At 40.8% G+C, this 7828-nt stretch overlaps 1 pseudogene; it reads right to left on the reverse strand.

The window, feature by feature from the left end:
* Positions 1-6859: 6859 nt before the first annotated feature.
* LOC111976298 (melanocortin receptor 3-like) lies at positions 6860-7828 on the reverse strand (annotated as a pseudogene).

Consider the following 7828-nt stretch of genomic DNA (forward strand, 5'->3'; position numbering starts at 1 on the left):
AGTCACAAAAAGCAGAAATAGAGATAAAATTAATCACTAACCTTCGATGATCTTCATCAGATGACACTCATAGGACTTCATGTTACACAATACATGTATGTTTTGTTCGGTAAAGTTCATATTTATATCCAAAAATCGGAGTTTACATTGGCGCGTTATGTTCAGTAGTTCCAAAACATCCGGTGATTTTGAAGAGAGCCACATCAATTTACAGAAATACTCAAAACAAACATTGCTAGATCCCCTTCTCTTTAATGCAACCGCTGTGTCAGATTTCAAAAAAACGTTACGGAAAAAGCACACCATGCAATAATCTGAGTACAGCGCTCAGACACAAAACCAAGCCATACAGATATCCGCCATGTTGTGTAGTCAACAGAAGTCAGAAATAGCATTATAAATATTCACTTACCTTTGATGATCTTCATCAGAATGCACTCCCAGGAATCCCAGTTCCACAATAAATGTTTGATTTGTTCGATAAAGTCCATCATTTATGTCCAAATACCTCCTTTTTGTTCGCGCGTTTAGCCCAGTAATCAAAATTCATGAGGCATGATCACTAGGTGCAGAAAAAGTTCCGTTACAGTCCATAGAAACATGTCAAACGATGTATAGAATCAATCTTTAGGATGTTTTTAACATAAATCTTCAATAATGTTCCAACCGGAGAATTCCTTTGTCTTTAGAATTGCAATGGAACGCAAGCTACCTCTTACGTGAACGCGCGTGGTCAGCTCATGCCACTCTGGGAGAGACCTTACTCAATCCCCTCTCATTCGCCCCCACTTCACAGTAGAAGCCTCAAACAAGGTTCTAAAGACTGTTTAAATCTAGTGGAAGCCTTAGGAAGTCCAATATGACCCCATAGACACTGTATATTCGATAGGCAATGTGTTGAAAAACTACAAACCTCAGATTTCCCACTTCCTGGTTGGATTTTTTCTTAGGTTTTTGCCTGCCATATGAGTTCTGTTATATTCACAGACATCATTAATTATATGCATTATATGCATATTCAGGCTTTTATGGCTGAGTAGCAGGCAGTTTAATTTGGGCATGCTTTTCATCCAAAATGCCCAATGCTGCCTACCCTAGAGAAGTTAAATAAAAATACTGTACAAAAATATATTTGAAATATTGTACTGTAGTTTATCATGTGGACATTAATACAGGTTCACAGTGCTACTCATGCGTACATGGCAAATCGTACCATGCAAACACGTTGAGCTTTTATGGTTCCTTTTTTTTTCTTAAATACAAATTGCAATCATATTCATTACTCCTGTTTGATACAGCCTGACAGGGGGCCAAAAGCAGCAGCTACTCTTCCTGGGATCCACATAAAACATGAAAATTTACATAAAACAGAACATTAACCTCTATGGGATATGTGGGACGGTAGCGAAAATAGTGAAAATGCAGTGCGCCAAATTCAAATAAATTACTTTAAAAATTTAAATTTCATAAAATCACACATTCAATATATCAAATTAAAGCTACACTTGTTGTGAATCCAGCCAACGTGTCAGATTTAAAAAATGCTTTACGGCGAAAGCAAACAATGCTATTATCTGAGGATAGCACCCAAGCTAACAATCACAGACCATCATATTTCAACCCTCCCGGCGCGACACAAAATGCAGAAATAAAGATATAATTCATGCCTTACCTTTGACGAGCTTCTTCTGTTGGCACGCCAATAAGTCCCATAAACATCACAAATGGTCCTTTTGTTCGATTAATTCCGTCGATATATATCCAAAATGACCATTTATTTGGCGCGTTTGATCCAGAAAAACACCGGTTCCAACTTGCACAACGTGACTACAAAATATCTCAAAAGTTACCTGTAAGCTTTATCCAAACATTTCAAACTACTTTTGTAATACAACTTTAGGTATTTTTTAACGTAAATAATTGATAAAATTGAAGACGGTGTTCAATGCCGGAGGAAAACAATGTGTAGCATGCTTTCTGGTCACGCGCCTCTAACAAACAGTACACTTCACTGGAGCCTCATTCTGAACATGGCTACTTCTTCATTTCTCAAAGGAAAAACCTCAACCAATTTCTAAAGACTGTTGACATCCAGTGGAAGCGATAGGAACTGCAGGAAGGTCCCTTAGAAATCTGGATTCCCAATGAAACCCATTGAAAAGAAAGTGACCTAAAAAAAAAATCTGAATGGTTTGTCCTCTGGGTTTTGCCTGCCAAATAAGTTAGACATGACTCAAACAGTTTTAGAAACTTCAGAGTGTTTTCTATCCAATACTAATAATAATATTCATATATTAGCATCTGGGACTGAGTAGGAGTGTAACGATTGTCGTCGGGAGAAGGAGAGGAGGACCAAAGTGCAGCGTGGTACGTATCCATAATACTTTTAATAAAATACGAAACACTTGACAAAACAACAAAACCGACAAACAAACAGTTCTGTAAGGTGACGACACACAAAACAGAAAACAACTACCCACAAACACAGGTGGGAACAGGCTACCTAAGTATGGTTCTCAATCAGAGACAACGATAGACAGCTGCCTCTGATTGGGAACCATACCAGGCCAAACACATAGAAATACAAAACAAGGACAACATAGAACACCAGACATAGAATGCCCACCCAAACTCATGCCCTAACCAACCAAAATAGAGACATAAAAAGGATCTCTAGGGTCAGGGCGTGACAAGGAGGCAGTTTCCTCTGGGCACGCTTTTCATCCAAACGTGAAAATGCTGCCCCCTATCCTAGAGAGGTTAATAAACAAGAACAGCTCAAGGACAGAACTACATTAAAAAATGGCTCATGTAGCCTACATATCAATACATACACATAAACTATCTAGGTCAAATAGGGGAGTGGCGTTGGGCCGTGAGGTGTTGCTTTATCTGTTTTTTTAAACCAGGTTTGCTGTTCACTTGAGCAATATGAGATGGAAGCGAGTTCCATGCAATAATGGCTCTATATAATACTGTACGCTTTTTAGAATTTGTTCTGGATTTGCGGACAGTGAAAAAAAAACAAGTGGCATGTCTGGTAGGGTAAGTGTGTGTGTCAGAGCTGTGTGTAAGTTGACTATGCAAACAATTTGGAATTTTCAACACATTGTTTCTTATAAAAAGAAGAAGTGATGCAGTCAGTCTCTCCTCAACTCTTAGCCAAGAGAGCCTGACATGCATAGTATTTATATTAGATCTCTGATAACAATGAAGAGCAAGACGTGCCACTCTGTTCTGGACCAGCTGCAGCTTAACTAGGTTTATTTCATTTGATTTCATGTGTATTATGGCAGCTAAAAGCTGAATTACAGTAACACATACAATAAACAATTTATTTTTAAATAAGACGAGATGCAACAAATTTAACAAAATCAAAACGATTTTGGAGGTAGAAGGGACTGAGCAGTGGAGGAAGGAGGGAGCATCTTGGTCACAGTCACAGCCAGGGAGCTCGGTAGTCATATCAGAGTCAGAGACAGGTTCGCACACCTCAGCACACCTCAGCACACCTCGCTGTCCCCGACGTCCTCAGCCTCTCCTTATGGAATCCATAGGTAGCTGGCTAGCTACTCCTCTACAGTACCAATGTGTAGCACCTACTCGGGTGATGCCCCAGCAGCCGCTGCTACGAGAAAGTCCACCACACATCGTAATCGTCCAAGTAGCTAGTTGTCTTCATCTTTACGTGCCTCTGCTATCTCGAGAAATCCTCTCAGTGTACTTATCTCTGCCTCTCATGGCGTTGAAGTTATCTAAAGATAATTTAAGTCACCCTATAGTTAAAACATTTTTTATATACAGTACCAGTCATAAATTTGGACACACCTACTCACTAAAGGGTTTTTCTTTATTTGTACTATTTTCTACATTGTAGAGTAATAGTGAAGACATCAAAACTATGAAATAACACACATGGAATCATGTAGTAACCAAAAAAGTGTTAAACAATTCAAAATATATTTTATATTTGAGATACCTCAAAGTAGCCACCCTTTGCCTTGATGACAGCTTTGCACACTCTTGGCATTCTCTCAACCAGATTCATGAAGTAGTCACCTGGAATGCATTTCAATTAGCATGTGTGCCTTGTTAAAAGTGAATTTGTGGAATTTATTTCCTTCTTAATGCTTTTGAGCCCATCAGTTGTGTTGTGACAAGGTAGGGCTGGCATACATAAGATAGCCCTATTTGGTAAAAGACCAAGTCCATATTATGGCAAGAACAGCTCAAACAAGCAAAGAGAAACGACAGTCCATCATTACTTTAACTTCTTATGGCTGCAGGGGCAGTATTGAGTAGCTTGGATGAAAGGTGCCCAAAGTAAACGGCCTGCTCCTCAGTCCCAGTTACTAATATATGCATATTATTATTAGAAAACACTCTGAAGTTTCTAAAACTGTTTGAATTATGTCTGTGAGTATAACAGAACTCATATGGCAGGCAAAAACCTGAGAAAAAATCCAGACAGGAAGTGGAAATTCTGAGGCTGGTCGAGTTTCAACCAAGATCCCATTGAAATCACAGCGAGATATGAATGAGTATTCACTCCCTACGGCTTCCACTAGATGTCAACAGTCTGTAGAACTTTATCTGATCACTCTACTGTGAAGGGGGGCCGAAGGAGACAGGAATGAGTCACCACTGCCATGAGGTGAACATTCTTTGACCACGCGCCTTCACATAAGAGGCAGCTCCGTTCCATCGCTCATCTGAAGTCAATGTAATTCTCCGGTTGGAACGTTATTCAAGATTTATTTTAACAACATTCTAAAGATGGATTCAATACATCGTTTGACATGTTTCTACTGACTGTTACGGAACTTTTGGACAATTCGTCACGTTTTAGTGAACGCGCTTTGTAACTTTGGAATTGTTTACCAAACGCGCTAACCAAAGTAGCTAATTGGACATAAATAACGGACATTATCGAACAAATCAAGCATTTATTGTGGACCTGGGATTCCTGGGAGTGCATTCTGATGAAGATCATAAAAGGTAAGGGAATATTTATCATGTAATTTCTGGTTTCTGTTGACTCCAACATGGCGGCTAATTTGACTCTTGTTCTGAGCTCCGTCTCTGATTATTGCATGGTTTGCTTTTTCCGTAAAGTCTTTTTGAAATCTGACACAGTGGTTGCATTAAGGAGAGGTATATCTATAATTCCATGTGTATAACTTGTATTATCATCTACATTAAGACATGAAGGTCAGTCAATCCGCAAAATTTCAAGAACTTTTACAGAATCTTCAAGTGCAGTCGCAAAACCCATCAGGTGCTATGATGAAACTGGCTCTCATGAGTACCGCCACAGGAATGGAAGACCCAGAGTTACCTCTGCTGCAGAGGATAAGTTCATTAGAGTTACCAGCCTCAGAAATTGCATCCAAAATAAATGCTTCACAGAGTTCAAGTAACAGACACATCTCAACATCAACTGTTCAGAGGAGACTGCGTGAATCAGGCCTTCATGGTTGAATTGCTGCAAAGAAACCACTATTAAAGGATACCAATAAGAATAAGAGACTTGCTTGGGCCAAGAAACACAAGCAATGGACATTAGACCGGTGGAAATCTGTCCTTTGGTCTGATGAGTGTCAGGACCTGGTTACGAACTCGGGTCTCCGGTGAGAGAAACAGTCACTTAGCTAACTGAGCCACTAATAGTCGGCAGAACCCAGAAGATGAGGCAGACACAGCAGTACTTGAGACGGTGTTTTAATAAAGTAAAAAGGAAAGTACTTCAGGCAAAAATATAAATACACAAAGTCTAAAGTAAATCCAAGAGAAAAAAGGTATATCCTCCAAGTCACAAGGTAAAGTACAGCAGGGCAAAAACCTCAAAAGAAAAATCAAAATAAATAAGTAAATAAACGAGAACAAAAACAGAGTACCTCAAGAGAATCCAACTGGAGAAACAAAAGTTCACAGCATGGCTGGGGCTGGGTGCTAACATTCAAACACAGAGCAAAGAACTGAGGAAAACTAAGGGTTTAAATACATACAAGGGAAACGAGGCACAGGTGAAAATAATAACTGGAAATAAGGGAAAACAAAAGGGTCAGAAAAGCCCAATGGGGGCATCTAGTGACCAAAACCGGAACAATCCTGGCCAAATCCTGACAATGAGTCCAAATTTTAGATTTTTGGTTCCAACCGCCGTGCCTTGACAAAGAAGGAGAGTAATGGAGTGCTGCCTCAGATGACCTGGCCTCCACAATCACCCGACCTCAGCCCAATTGAGAGGGTTTGGGATGAGTTAGACCGCAGAGTGAAGGAAAAGCAGCCAACAAGTGCTCAGTATATGTGGGAACTTCTTCAAGACCGTTGGAAAAGCATTTCAGATGAAGCTGGTTGAGAGAATGCCAAGAGTGTGCAAAGCTGTCATCAAGGCAAAGGGTGGCTACTTTGAAGAATCTAACATCTAAAATATATTTTGATTTGTTTAACACTTTTTTGGTTACTACATGATTCCATATGTGTTATTTCATAGTTTTCATAGTTATTTTACAATGTAGAAAATAGTACAAATAAAGAAAAACTCTTGAATGAGTAGGTGTTCTAAATCTTTTGACCGGTAGTGTATATCATAATAAAACAGGCAGGGAGAGTGAGCTTGTCCGCGGTGGTATTCAAACCCCAACGTTCTGGGTCTTAGCCCAGTTGGTATCAACTGTGCCACATTTAAAGTGCGTGTGGCAGTCGATCTCGGCGCTAATAAACACCATGTCACTACAATATTTAACTAAATAAATCACACTGGAGTTAAATCCTTCACTTTTTACTGTTTGCTTCTCACATTTTCACAAACACTATATACAAGTAAAAACATCAGCCCAATAACAAAGCCACTAAGTCAAACCTGCACGTCACAACAATGTCCAAATACACAGCACATAAAACTTCCATGTTCAAAGCCTATTCTGTGCCATTTTTAAAATGTGGAAAAACTACAACACTCAGTATTTACAGTTAAAATACTGCAAGTTGCACTGAAACAACACAGGATCTCCTTGAAGTTTGTGCGCATCTCGAGGCTGCAGAAGGCATAAATGACAGGGTCTATGACAGAGTTATACATGATGAGCACCAGGTAGGTAGTGAAGTGGGACATGTAGCAGACACAGAATGGGTTCTTGGGACAGGTGATAAGGAGGATGAGGTGGAGGAAGAAAGGTGCCCAGCAGCAGACGAACACCCCCAGAAGAATGGTGATGGTGACCGCTCCCTTCATGCAGGTCCTCTGTGGCACCACGCCCTCCACAGGCAGAGCAGCGATGCGCTTGATGTGCAGCCTCGCCAGCAGAAACATGTGAACGTACAGAGTGACCATGAGCACCAGCATGGTGAAGAACATGATGATCAGACACACGATGACTGTCTTGCTCTCTGAGTAGACGATGAAGACAATCCCACAGACCACACGTCAGCCAGATCCCCCCCCCCCGATGGCCAGGAGAGCCCGTCGCATTGTCACGATGCTGTGGTAGCGCAGGGTATAGAAGATGGTCACGTAACAGTCAATGGCGATAGCTAGAAGGTTACAAATGGAGGCCACCAGGGAGGTACAGATTGTGGAGTCAAAGAAGTTGTCCATGAGTTGAATAAAGTGGTCGTCCGCCACTATCAACCGACTGTTCAGTGCAGCGATTACCACCGTCTCTAGTGAGTTGGAGACACTCACCAGCATGTCAGCAGCAGCAAGACAACACAAGAAGACGTACATGGGTGAATTCCCCTGCTGGTCTTCCCTGGCCAGAGACTCCCTATTAGTCTCATTGAGCCGAAGGTCCGGCGGCAGCAGATGTCTGTAAGTGTTGTTCAT

Source organism: Salvelinus sp. IW2-2015, linkage group LG17, assembly GCF_002910315.2.
Source record: "Salvelinus sp. IW2-2015 linkage group LG17, ASM291031v2, whole genome shotgun sequence".
NCBI lineage: Eukaryota > Metazoa > Chordata > Actinopteri > Salmoniformes > Salmonidae > Salvelinus > Salvelinus sp. IW2-2015.